Here is a 14,458-nt window from a genome sequence, read left to right on the forward strand (position 1 = left end):
CACATTACCAGTGCAAGCACATGTCAACAGCAAGAGAAAGGCAGAGCTGGCACTCCTGCTCCCAGGATGAGATCTTCATCAGCCTCATTTTTAATCACTACTCATTTTAATCACTATTTTCTCTCTTTTATTTTCTATGAAGTATGGTCTAGTACAATTGCCAGGTTCCTGAAATTCTTTTCTACATGGCTGTCCCGTTTACTCTCATCAGCAGTGGTATGGTGTAGTGAACTTAGAATATATGTGATGTATGTCTTGGGTTTGAATTCTGGCTCCATACCTTTCTAACTCTAAGACTTTAGCAAGATCCTTAATTCCAGTGCCTCAGTTTTAATCACTTGTAGTAATATCTAACTCACAGGCTTCTTGTGAGGGTGAGCAAATATGTGTAGAGTGCTTAAAACAGTGCCTGGAACATAGTGGTATGTCTATACAATGAAATACTACTCAGCCATAAAAAAAGATGAATCTTGCCATATGCGACAACATGGATGGACCTTGAGGGTATTATGCTATGTGAAATAAGTCAGACAGAGAAAGACAAATACCATCTGATTTCACTCATATGTGGAAGATGAAAAAACAAACAAACACATAGATGCAGAGAAGGGATTGTGGTTACCAGAGGGGAAAACGGTGGGAGGAAGGAAAAAGAGGTAAAGGGGCACAGGTGTATGGTGATGGATGGAAACCAGACTTTTGGTGGTGAACACGATGTAGTCTACATAGAAGCTGAAATGTATTGATGTACACCTTAAATTCACACAATGTTATAAACCTATGTGACCTCAATAAAATTAAAAAAAAAAGAACGAGGTGCCCCTTGGTTTTCCTGTCACAGAGGAGTTATGAAGTAAAGATGAGAAATTATATGTAGAGTTACATTACAAAGGGAGAAACGATACAGCAAAACAAAGGATTATGAGGCTAATTCTCTAAATCATGTGCTAGAGTACATGAGAGAGATAGAAGGGAGAGGGACTTGGTTAGCGAGAAAATGTCTAGGAAGGTTCTGGCCCAGTAGAACTAAGTGAAGTAGAAATCGTGTTATTCTAATAGTGATGTACGCGATAGTGCTATTATTCAAGGTGTTATAACAAATATCTCATTTGCTGGAAAGCTTGGATGGACTAGCTTCTAGAAAATTCTCTATGCTTTTAAAACCCAATGGAATATCTAAACCTTTCTGAAAAAGATAGAAACAAACACTTGAATGTAAATCCTGACCTTCATCCATAATTAATACTTTCTCTCTTTCTCCATCAGCCAATTAAAAAAAATTTTAATTGTGGTAAAATGCACGTAACATAAACTTTACACGTCTTACCCATTTTAAAGTATACAATTCAGTAGTGTTAAGTATATTCACATTGTTGTGCAAGCAATCTTCCGAACTTTTGCATCTCGCACAGCTGAATCTCTATACCCGTTAAACAACAACTCCCCATTTCTCTCCCCCTGGACTCTGGCAACCACCATTCTACTTTCTGTTTGTATGATCTTTCAGTCAATTTTTAAAACCTTATGCTGCCTTTGAATAGACTCACTGCCTAAGAATGAAAATGCCTTTTTGACACACTTATTTTATGATTGTGTGGAATTATCTCACAGAACTTCTGAAAATCATTAGGGCTCACAAAGATGTAGTAAGCACATTGATCACCAGCCAAAGAGAGGACATGCATTTTCCCTTAGGATTGAATCAGCTCTTAGAGAACTGTTAAAAATGTTGAAATTCTCCTCTTCTGTGTCATTGTTTGAGGAGTTATTTGAGGACGTTGCCATTTGATCTCCCATTTGAAAGGCTGATGGCTATCAGCGCCTGGAACTCAAACTTCAAGGTCTGAAACAAGACCCGTTAAGGAATGCTTCAGGTTCTTCACTCTCTCTGGTGGCCATGACTGTGGGATTCCATCTCATTTCAAAGCCAAACAAGACCACTTTTTGGGGACAGTGATTAGCTATTTGGAGCTCTTTAGGAATCATGTAACTTTTAGATTCTTCTATCATACAATTTAAGTAGCTTTGAGGACTTTCCAATTTAGAGAAATTTCAAGTGAGAGTAGATTAATGTCCATTACAGTATCTGATGCATACTCAGTGAATATTTATTATGAATAATTAGGTGACATTAAATGGCTTATTAAAATTGTTATATTAAATATACATGGTAGGCCAGACAGCCACCGGAAGGATCTGATCATAAATAAGAAAGTATCATATTGAGATAATTATTACAATTATATTACATCATGCTTTTGTATCTGCAAATGTTATCATTCACGTGGCAATCCATATGCGGAATTTAAATATAATATTTAGTTAAATTTTTATTTAAATATGAAAAATAGATCTGGTGTTTGTACTATTGGGATGGAGTCCATGTCACAATTTGGACTTTTCTATTTTCATCTCACAGAAACAAAATACAGTCATGCGCCTCATAACGACATTTCGGTCAACTGACAGACCACATATACGACAGTGGTTTCATAAGATTAGTACCATGTAGCCTAGGTGCGTAGTAGGCTATACCATCTAAATTTGTGTAAGAACACTCTATGATGTTCACACAATGAGGAAGTCGCCTAACAACGCATTTCTGAGAATTTATCCCTGTCGTTAAGTGACGCATGACTGTAGGTGGCAAACTTTGCCCTATTATCTGTCAAACATTCCAGTGTCCTGGGAGTCAGAGGTGCCTACGTTTTTATTGTCTCCCTGATGCTGATGTTCTGTGGGCTTAGGACAAACATCCCACCGTCTCTGTGCTTCCTTTTCTTCTCCACATGTGCGGAAAGAAGGATCACAGTGTCTTTCCTGAGTGTGCCCCAGAGAAAAGAGTGGACACTTGTTTCACATTTTGGCTTAAGGACAAATGTTCTTTCTTCTTTCAGCAGTTGCCAGCTAAATGAGCTTGTCTCTTTTGAAAGAGGCAGGCCTTCTGTGTGATGTGTTGCCACGCTGTGATGAGGGCCTCTTTGCAGCGTGTCCTCTGCCAAGGTTAGGCACATTCAGCTATTTGTCTGATTTTGTTGCCTATTCAAGGCAAATCTGGGCCTCCACCTTCTTCCCCGGCGCAGCTCCTCTGCCTGTGGGCTCACATCATGGGCAGGATGTTCTCCGGGTCACAGACCACACTCACCGTCTGCAGTCATGGTTCTGCAGGTCCAGCTGCCCGGCTGCTGACAAACACACGGCAGGCTCCTTCCAAGGGTCTTTTTGTTGAAAAAGATCATCATCTGCAGGTTTTCACAAAACAAAAGAAGAAATAAAAGAACAGGACAAGGGAGTTTTAATTATGTAGGATTATTCCCAGGCCAAGATTCCGCCCATAAACTCAAAGGAAAATACTTAATTAAAATAATGTCACATCATCTTTTAAAATTTATTTCTCTGACTTTTGTTTTTCTTAGTAGTTACTATCTTTATCTTGTGAGAAAATGGTGAGGATGCTTTATGGGGGAAAGGAGAGGAAGGAAGTATAGATCTATATTTTAAAAAAACACAAAAAACTCAGAAAATGGGACTTTCTTGAGTTACCAGACTTTCGGCAAGTTTCCTGGCCTATCCTGCTGTGAATCCTTGGGTTTGGGTGAAGGAAGAAGGCAGGGTGTTTCTTCTCCTTTTTGCAGAAGTTTTTGCTGGCACTTAGGGCTCTGCCACTTCTAGTTGTGTGACATTAAATAAGTGACTCTGTTTTCTAATCCTCAGTTTCCTCGTCTCTAGAAGGGGCGTAGTAACAGCATCTTCCTCATACGATGGTTGGTAGGAGGCTGAATGGGACACTGTGGATAAAGTCTTTAGCTCTGTGACGTCATGCAATAAATGACCAATTAATTATCACTTTTATTAGTTTTATTCCACTATTCTTTTTAATTGGCTTCAGAAAGGCTCAGACTTAGTTCTCTTTCTCTTTTTGCTTGGGTCTCCTCTCTCCCAAGAAGGCATTCAATGAATCTTGAGTCCGGAGCATGTAGATGATGATGATGGTGATGATGGTAATGATGATGATGATGATGTAAGGAACCATTATAAGGAACACTTCTACAATGATGACAAATATGTCTCTGGGGCTTTTACAAGAGCTGCAAATAAGCAGGTATATGGCAGGCAGATGCTCAGCCTCAGTTTCTCCTTCCATGAATGCCATGAGGACGAGATGATTACTACCCTTACTTTAGAGATGAGGAAACTGAGAATTAGAAAGTTAAGTAACTTTCTTAGTGTCATACAGCTAGATAAGGCAGAGCTGTCTAACAGCCAAGCCCACACAATTCTGCAAAAAAGGGAAGAAACTATGTTTCTCCTTTCTTCACCTGTACTCCAGCCTTCATTCTGGGCCCGTGATTGTTCTAGATGACTTAGAGCCAATGAGTCACTTCATGATGTCTGATTTCTCCAATGGCGCTATGAGAATGGAGTTGAAAAGAACTGAGACTGACATAGAGCATTTCTCAGGAGTCTTTGCAAAGCCAGTGGTCAGTACTGATCTCTGCAAATGCTAACCTACCACTTAGAACTAAAGCCCTCTGGAGTCTGTTTTCCTCAGTTTCTTTAATTCAGATTTTCATTCTCTAGGTTTAGTAGGAGTCATTGACTTTTTTTGGTGTTTGGATTCTTAAAATATTCAGGCAGAAGTTTTAGAAATGTGTGGCAAGTTTTTGGAGATTTGAAATTTCTATTACAGTGTGGTTAAAACCATTTCAAATCTCTTCAAATCCCCATGGGTTTGTGGTATAAATATCAGTGAGACAGGTACTTTTGAAAGGGATCTGTTTTTTTGAAAAGTAAAGAGATAAATGTTTGTTAAGCTACAGCTTTGGGCTGAGCCTGTAACGTTTGTCATATACTTTGCTCCATGTAATTTCTAAGATACTTCTGCGTCACTAAAACATATGTTCCTAGAAGTGCTAGGACTACATGTTACTCATCTTTGAGTCTTCAACGCCTTGTCTGTGCCTAGGATGTGGTGGCACTCCATTAATTTGATGAACATTTGAACGAATGTCACACATGAGAAAACTGATGTGAGGACAGTGTATCCAATGCGAGGGAGCACCTTCATTAATCAATCAGCTAATCAACCAATGGATAGAAAACACACATTTCTCACAGGCAGCGGAGGCTCCATGTCTTCACAGGAGGGATTTGGAGGAGGCAATCTGGTTGGAAGGGAGGCCTTCAAGACAGGTCTTAAAACTGTCATGGCAGAGCAAGCACACAATTTTTGCTTTGTTGTGTTGATTTGGAGTGGCTTTGGGGGTGCTGATAGAGATAATGGAGAAAGACAATAAAGCCCTTCAAACCACTTTTTGGTACCATGATTAGACAGAAGCTTCTGGAGAAATGCTCCCAGAGGCAGAAAGAGCTGACATGGAAACGTACTTAATTTGGTTCCTTTAACCAATCCTATATGAGTCAGCAGCAAGTAGAAAAGATGAACCAGTAGTCAGCAGTAACAGTACAACAGAGGGGACACAAAAGGAGTGAGCTGTCCCTTGCTCCCTGACTCAGTTGTAATAGGCAATTAAGCTTTCTTTGGTAAAGGAGTTAAAGGTTCTGGCTATGGCAGCAGAACAACTGACTACAGCTTGTTGACCCTTGAAGAAAAGGACTTTTGACCTAAAAGTTGAAAGGGCTATCAATCATAATAAGGCTAGCTATAATCATGGAGTGCTAAGGACTATTTAGTCTTACTTATTGCTATCAAGTCGGCGCTATTATTAACTCCACAATATGCTTGAGGAAATTGAGGTTTATGTATGTTACATCACTTGCCCCGAGCCACACAAGGAAACAGCGTGAAGCCAGGATTCAACCCTGGGACCCTGGGCCCGTCTGGCTCTTGAACTGCTCTGTGTGACTGCTCGCTTCTGGACGGCCGCATCACAGAGGAGCAGTCTCCTTAGGGGATGGGACTGGAGGCCACATTGTGTGAGTGAGAGTTGAGGGCTGTCCTGGAGGATTTTGTTTTTCACATTTTGATATGTTCTCCAGGAGTATCTGTTTTATTTCTCTGTTCTTTTAATCACAAGATTGATCTTGAAAGGGACAGTGAAGGGGGAAAGCAAGCTAGTAGAAGCCTCAGTCAGCCATATCAGTGATGGAATACAACTGTTTGAATAAGTGGTCCCCAAACTTTGAAGTGCAAAAAAGCTACCTGGGGGCACATATTAAAAATGCAGATTTTTGTTTTCTTCTTTCAGAGATTCTGATTCAGTAGGCATGGGGCCTGGGAGTCTGCATTCTTTTTTTTAAAAGATTTTATTTTTTCATTTCTCTCCCCAAAGCCCCCCAGTACATAGTTGTATATTCTACGTTATGAGTCCCTGGTTGTGGCATGTGAGATGCTGCCTCAGCATGGTTTGATGAGCAGTACCATGTCCACGCCCAGGATTCAAACCAACAAAACACTGGGATGCCTGCAGTGGAGCACGCGAACTTAACTACTCGGCCACAGGGCCAGCCCCGGGAGTCCGCACTCTTAATAAGATCCTCCAGGTGATCCTAATGCCTGTGAACTACACTATATGAGCTCCTCACAACATCACCACCTACTGGCAGTGTCCTCTAATTGCAGGCCAAGAGGAAGTTGCCAGGAGAGGTTAAACGACTTCCTAAAGCTGGACTGGCAATCCTGACCTCCAACATAACAATGTCTCAGCAGAACACTACTGAGTTGTCGTGGTGAGTATGATGGAATGTATCTCTTCTGACCTCAGGATTAGACAAGCCATTTGTGAGAATGATTTAGGATTATTAACTTCCTGCTTACGTAAAAAAAAAAAAAACAAAGTGCTCAAAGATAAATAGATTTCCCTTTGCTTCCTAGCTCAGAATACAGATACAAATTAAAAGTTTTCTACATATCTAGAGATGGCTTCGCTTTGTTTGATAAGTACCAAGATGTGCTCAAGTGTTCTATCTCCAGCTGTATAAGGTTTGAATTAACTAAAGAGGTTTTCCAATCTGCTGGAAAGCACTATACCTCTTAAAACAAGAGAAGGACACTCCAAAGGCAGTACACCACCACACAAGAATTTCCAGAAAATAGTCTCTGGCCCCAGAGGACTTTCTGGTTTTTAATTTGAAGTTTGTGTTACAGTGAACACCTTCCTACCAGGTAGGATGAACATGTCGGTTGCCTGTTGAGTGACCTGATCATTTATTTATCTTTAATGTCTGAATGAGAAATGTCACTGGCCTAGCAGTGCAGTCCCTTGGCAAGGAGCTGACCAGGGCCCAAGGGAATGTTGACAGCAGCTGTTATTACTAATTTAGCTCCGTGTCCTGCATTATATTTAAAGATCACCACCACTCAGCAGAGTGCTGTGCTATTATGAAATGCTCAGATGGGAGGGGAGGCACTCCCAGGGCCTCAACGACAGTCGGAGCTTTCAGTCATATTGTGTTACAAGGATACAAGAAGCGGCTCCAGCATTTGAAAGTAGGATGCAGCATAATTACACACGATTAACTAAGGCCTCCTTGGGCAGCAGCCCAATCTGAGACTTTATCAGATAGGCCTGCAGAGCAGGAGAGAGAAGGAGGGAGAGACCTTATTTTAGCTGTGTTAGGGAAAAAATGTCCAAGGTTGTGGCTGACTGAAGAACATCATGACTAATGAGAAATGAAAAGCAGTTCAGATAAAACAAAAACAGTTTTCTACTTCTGTCACTGGAACTGTCTATGTGAAGCAATCATTTTAACTATTTCAAACAATATTATTGGTCCACAGGATGTTGTTTCCCTCGTTGTGTCCTCTTAGAGAGCTGGAGAGAGTGTTAAAGGAAGAGCAGGGTAGGAACTAATTGAGGCAAGCTCCTAGCAAGACAATTAGCAACTTGAAGGTGCGAGTCCACTTTTCTCTCCTCCTTCAGGGTGAGCGTTAACTTTAGAAAGAAATCAATACTTATATTTGTTATATATAATATAACTGGTTTTCTTATATATTTGCTTCAGCTTGGTTAAACTGCTTTGCATGACAACAGAAATGTTCTGTTAGGCTGGAGAAAAGCATTTCTTGAAAAGACAGAATACTGATCTTCCTATAACTTTGCGGATTTAGATTTTGTGTACTGAATGGCTTCTACTAACTATGGTGGGATTATTTCAGAAGAAAATACATCTTTCAAGGGAAGAGTGAGGCTAGAATTATGAGTAAAGAATTATATAGGAATGAGAAAAAAATTACGTAGCCTCTTGGAGGCCAGTTGGAGTGCCAGTTGTGTGTAAAGGACCGTGAGTACTCAGTGAACATACTTCGTGGCAGCAAGCACTGAAGGAATGAGTCCCATGAGAAGTTCAGGGAGAAATACAAGAGACTGAGGGATCATTCTGAAAATCCAAGACATAAATAACTTTGCTGCACTGCATAAAGTTATAGCTGTTGTTCGCTGGCATTTTTCTTTAACCAGATACGCCAGCTTCATCCATGACGGGGCTACTGGAAGAGAGTCTTTGGTGTCACACTAATCCCAGGCACTAAGTTCCATGTCTCTTAGCCCCCTTTACCTTAAAGGACAGTGTTTTCTCCTTGCCTGATGGATCTTCAGACTCTGGTCTGCGGCTCTGGTCCTGTGTGTTTCTCCTCCCGCCATTCCGCCCTGAGCTGGAGGAAGACTCTTCAGGCATGAGGGACAGCCAACACCTACATTCTGTAGCCACAGGATCCTGCACAGCTTGCCCTCTGGCCCATTCTCCACAGCTGAAAAGGTGCTGGATGAAATTATTTACATATTAGGGCTTCCAGCTCCCGCCCTCCCTTCTGTCCTTCTTTTCTTCCTTCCTCCCTCCCTTCCTTCCTTCTGTTCCTTTTTTGAAGTAGGAAGGAACACTGTCTTTTTTTAAAGTTTAAATATTATAGGTCAAAATTTATTACGGCAACAAACTCTCTGGGTATGATTTTCTAGCCCAGCAGAAGGACCACTTTTTGAGGAAATGTTATTTGCGTTGGATATTGCTTGAAATCAGTTCCAACACCAAGTTTCTGGTGGAACAAAAGAGGAGGTGTGCGGCAGAGGGCCCACTGGGCTGGGAGGCAGCAGACAGGGCGGTGCTTAGATCTCCTGTGGAGGACCGCTGTGTGAGCCTGGGACTGTCCCTCTACCCTCTGGGCCTGAGCCTCCTCCCTGTGACATGGGACAAGAGAGCTTTCGATGTAAAGGAACTCTGTACTCCCTCTCATTCCTCAGAGCCTACTATTCTCTGTATTGGTTGAAATAGATTTAACTGGACTTCTGAATTTTCAAGTTTTTTCTTCCTTTGTTCCTTCTTTCCTTTCTTCCTCCCTCCCTCCCTTCTTCCATTCCTTCCTCCCCTCCTCTTTCACTCTCTCCCTCCTTTTCTTTATTTTTCCTAGACATCTATCTTTACCTTATTTTGTTTCTCTATTTCTTAAAGTCCATTATTTTATACTCGGGAGACAGAGGATCAGAAGGGCTAAGTGATTTTCCTAAGGTTGCACAGTTAGTAGTTATGTAAGAACCTGAATGCATCTTTAGGATTGGGTCTCTCTTTCTACTATGTTATGTGTCCATAGCTTCTCTCTTGCTTTGTCCTGGTGGTTCTTCTTATAGGTAATTTGAAGACCTCAAACCAAAAAAATTAAGTATGGTCAATCAGATTATACTTTTATTCCAGAACACAGGAAGGGGCAAGGTGGGGCTTGAACATTGGGAAGTGTGTAGTAACTCTTCACCGGAAAATGGGGAAGGATCAGGCTTGGGCAACCTAAGAGAATGCTGGAAATATTTGCTCCCATAAGACCCAGGAATGTGAGCGAGCTGTTTGACAGCTAGAATTTAATCAGTGAAGGCACTGGGAAATAGCAACCACCTCAACCAGGAAACCTGTATTCCAGTCTCTGCTCCAAACATTAGCTGGGTGACCAATAGCAGTGACTTCACCGACATCTCAGGGCCTGAGTGAAGTAGTGATCTGTTAAATATCAATAATGATAATAACAACAATAATATAGAATCTGCCTCAAGGCAGGGGCACTGATCTTTGAGGCTCCTCTGGGCTCTATGTTCTAAGATTTGATTTTGCAACTGAAAAGAAACCTTGGACAGATGATGTCAAAAACTGTGAAAACACCTGATGCACTATGTAACCCCAAAATTAACAAAACTCCTGGTTGGGACCGCTTTTTCATCATTCTGAGCTGAAAAATGAGAATATACCTTTGTACTTAAGAGACAATTTTTCTCGCTCCCTTTCTTGCTCTATATATCATTACATGGTATTTATAATTAGAACTGAATTAGAATAACTTAAAAAAATAACCCATTGTCCTGGTTCTTGCTTGCACAGGGTTCCACTGGCCTGCAAGGTCTCTCCAGGCCGTGGCTTGTGGGAGTCCTGGTTTGTGCCCCTTCTCCTGCTCCATCTCCCTGCAGCTGGGCACTGCCAACTTCACCAGGCACTGCTCCCTCCTAGGTGGATGTTGCTGTGCTGTGAGGTGCTATAGCCCTGGCCCCAGAGCCACAGTGCCACTGTGCCTGCTGACAAAGTGGGGCAGACCCCTTTTTGGGATTGCACACTTCTACAGGGCTTCTAAACGGAGCTGCGAGTGTCTCGACAGTGAGACAGCTTGCCTAATATTCCCGTATTGTTTCTAGTTCTCAAAAAGGGTTCTGACTTTGTGTGTTGAGAAAGGAGTGAGGAGGCTGGGCCATGAGATGGCAAAGCTGAATGAGAAACACCTCAATATACTGGGTTCCAGGCTGAGGCTTTGTTCCTGGGCCAAGCTTGTCATGCACCATGGATGACCAACTTTCCCGGTCTCCTGGGACTGAGGAGTTTCCTAGCATGGGGACTTACAGTGCTAAAACTGGGTAGTCCCTGGAAAACTGGGACAATTGGTCACCCTAAAGCCTCCGTTAGCCCACATCCCCTCCCAAGAGGTTCCTGGGAGGTCCCGGCATTTAGCCTTCTATGAACCTGGGCAATACACATGGCTTAGATTCAAATTGGGACTGCTGCTCTCTATTTACATCGATTTTTGTGTAGAATAAATAAAATTTGAATTTCTTTATTTTTGCATATTCAAAGAGAACCACCCATGGTGGTGTACCTGACACATCACCAAAAGAGGCCGCCCTCCTCACTTGGGATATCGGTCAGACGTCATGGAGGAGTGCTAAATTCAGCAACCCCAACAAATATTTGTTAAACATCTAGCAGAACCCTACGCAGACCTCAGCCTCGTTAGTACAAACCTGAACCCCTTCCTCCTAACAGAGCAGAAGGAATCTTTACTGTTTCTATACCCTTTCCTTGAAAGTGCCCCCCACCCTCCAAGAGGGGATTTTCAGTTCTTTCATCACTATATCAAAATTTAACAATATTATTTTAAATAATACTATGTGGGAATTAGAACCAAACTGGCAGTGTACAGAGATCAATCAGTTTCTCAGTTTTATTTTTTCCCTTTAAACCGCGTGAAGGTAATTTAGCCTGCTTCTAATTGCAATCTATTTAATTACAATGCGTGCAGATGTAAAAGCAAGTACTAACACAGGTTGCAATTAAAGCATCATGTCAAAAAGCTGTTGAGGTGTCTGTGACTGTGGAATTGGAGGATGGAGGAAACCTCAGGTCCTTTAGCTCATTTTCCTATTGTGGGGACTTCACGTCACATTTATGTAATGCTTTGTGTACATCTTCTGTGATGATCACACACAAAAAGGTAGAAAGGATTGACACTATTTATTCTTTAGCCACCAGGTGCCAGGCCTGATCTGGGAAGATGACATAGATGATTTCATTTAACTTGCTCCGCTGACCTACAAGGGCACTATTTTACTCCTATTTGTGGGTGAGTTGACGGCGCTTGAAGAAATGAAATGATTTTTCCCAAGTTGTCCCAGCTGGTAGGTGGTGCAGGGATGAGCTGAACCAGATCTGCTTGGTGTGGATGCCTGCACTCTTGCCACCCTAGAACATCAGCCGGCCTTCTCTCATGGGGAAAGAACCTGAGACTCACAAAGTGACTTGGCCAAGGCTCGATTACGGAATGTGAGACCTGGAAAAGCCGTTAGAGGGTATGAAGCTCAACTTGCTCATTTTATGAGGGAGGAAATTGAGGTTCCGAGAAACTGGGTTGAGCTGGAGGCCTGCTGACTGGGGGCTGTGAAGCCAGTACCCTGCCATCCCTCTTGGCCTTTGTTCTAGTGTATAAGCTCAGACAACTGCCCCTTCACTTTCCTGGGCTGCTCCTCTTTCAGAATCCACCTCTGGGTGATTAATTGTGCTGGGCAGGCTGATGCCTGAAGCCTCTGTTTCCTCTAGGGAAGGTAGATGACTAAGCGATGGAGTTATGGTCTCTCTCTGTAAGAACACTCCTATTCTGGTGTTTAGGAATTTGCCTCCAAAATCTAGGCAAAACGTGGCTATTCCCTAGCATGGGGAGAGCTGCGATGGCTTTGAAAGCCATGGATGCATACACTCTGAGGAGAAACATCAGGCTGCATTAGCAGAGAGTTATGAGATGTTTTGCAAAACTGGATATAATTCCAGTGTTGGGAGAGTGAAGTTTTTTTCGTGAATATTACTTTGTTTGTTGATTCTCATCAAACTTTAGCTCGCATAAGAACCTGGAGGGCCTGTTACTACTCAATCGCTTGGGCTCTAGCCCCAGGGGTTCTGATCCAGGAGGTCTGGGTGCAGCCTGACGATTCCCACTTCTCATTGAAGCCCCTGGGTGATGCTGAGGCACTAGGCTCCGTCGCCGACCACACCTCAGGAGCACTGCGTCAATACGCTTACTGAAGGCCATCTGGGCCTCTGCAGGACAGCCGCCTCAGGACCCGACAAGCCTGAATAGGGGAAGGTGGCCACACTTCTTTAAGGTTTTCGGTTTTCAGTAAAACATAATTTATGAAGAAAGAACTAAGGATGTCTACCACTTAGTCCATCTGTTGACAATTTATTTTCCATTGTAAACAAATGTAGATTCTACAATTTATTATGCATAAATTTGGTGATAAGATGGGTGAAATCCAGTCTTCTGAAATATGACAATTGCACAATAGAGTAATACTTAACAATATCATTTTCCTACACAGTGGATGCTGCTGTTATTTATCCCAAAACTGCTGTCTACGGTGTTTCCATTGTTTTTTGTAGAGTCCAGGGTCCCTCATCCCAGGTTCATTTATAAACTCGACTCCTTACTAACGGCCCCAGTCTCTCTGGTCTCCCTCTCCCTTAGTTTGAGGAACACTAAAAGTTACAGGCAGGATTATGTTTACACGGATCCATTCCCTTTTCCAGTGGCTTTTCAATGATAAGGTGTGTGATCCTGGCCGCAAAACTAAGAAAACTCTCATTAAAGAACTGCTATTTGATCAAAGGAACCAAAGGCTCAAGTGAGGAATCACCTTTTAAACGGCAGCTTCTCCTTGATGTAATTTGCGGGAGCGCTGCCAAGCATTTAGGGCACAGAAACCAGCGAGCAGAGGCAGCAGCGTGCTGTTTTCCCTACAACTCCGGAGATAATTGTCCATGCTGATCTGTGATTTATTTCTTTCACTGAAAACTTCGAGGGAAGGAATGCATTCAGTGAAACAGAAAAGGGAGAATCCAAAACACGTATTTTTAATTACTCCAATAAAATGCAACTGCATAAAAAGGCCTCTTGACAGCTTTTGTGGTTAAATTTCATAAACAAATTGGTAAATTTTAGGACGTTTATTTGCGAAATTTACCATCAGAGAGCACACTTCTTTGAGAACTGAGTAGGTCTGATTTTCAAGCAGAAAATCACATGGTGCTTCCTTTGGAGTGGGTGAAGGCACGTGCAGAAAGCCGTGAGGAGGGCCGTGTTGTGTCCTTATCTCTGTTTGCGCCATCCAGTCTCCTGCGCCCGGACAGAGCCCCCAAGCCCCTTCTCCTGTTCTCTTGAATTATTCCACTCAGTTTCTAGTTGCACTTTTCTCACCCCAAGAGAAAAAACCCCGAGGAATGAACGCTTCGTCTTTTATAGTCAGCTATTTTGGGAGGTATTTGAGGCTGTCTTTGAACCTTATTTCATTTAAATTGTTTTTTCATGCTAATGTTGTTCTCTACCTAATTTTGGTCACTTCTTTGCAATGCCCTTTCACAGAACAGAAACAGAAATAGGTGCTAGTGTCACTGAGTGGAAGTTTGCTTCCCAAATGCCCTAATTGTCCTTAATCCAATTCTCTTATATCAGAGAACTATAGCTGCCAGCGCCGTTGAGAAAGAATATTTTCCTTGCTTCTGACAGATTCTTCCCCTAGTGCCTTGATCCCAAGCCCTCCAATTACGGTTGAGTGTCCTGGAGTCATAATGCCTGAACATAAATGGTCCTTAAGCATCTAGGTTTTTTTCTGGCAGTTCACTATTTTGTCTTCTTCTTTCTTATTGACAGTTTTGTAAAAATACTTTCAAGTTTGTCACGGCTATAACAAAGGGCATTGAATGGAAG

At 42.2% G+C, this 14,458-nt stretch overlaps 1 long non-coding RNA gene across 1 annotated transcript in view; it reads left to right on the forward strand.

Moving 5' to 3' along the window:
• Positions 1–13,641, forward strand: part of LOC138917492 (uncharacterized) — a 44,353-nt gene extending 30,712 nt beyond the window's left edge. Inside the window, exons 3-4 of the long non-coding RNA XR_011425600.1 lie at positions 6,584–6,690; positions 11,727–13,641. This is a non-coding gene — a long non-coding RNA (uncharacterized lncRNA). The remainder of the gene's footprint in view (positions 1–6,583; positions 6,691–11,726) is intronic.
• Positions 13,642–14,458: the final 817 nt, after the last annotated feature.

The sequence above is a fragment of the Equus caballus genome, chromosome 14 (genome assembly GCF_041296265.1).
Source record: "Equus caballus isolate H_3958 breed thoroughbred chromosome 14, TB-T2T, whole genome shotgun sequence".
Taxonomy (NCBI): Eukaryota; Metazoa; Chordata; class Mammalia; order Perissodactyla; family Equidae; genus Equus; species Equus caballus.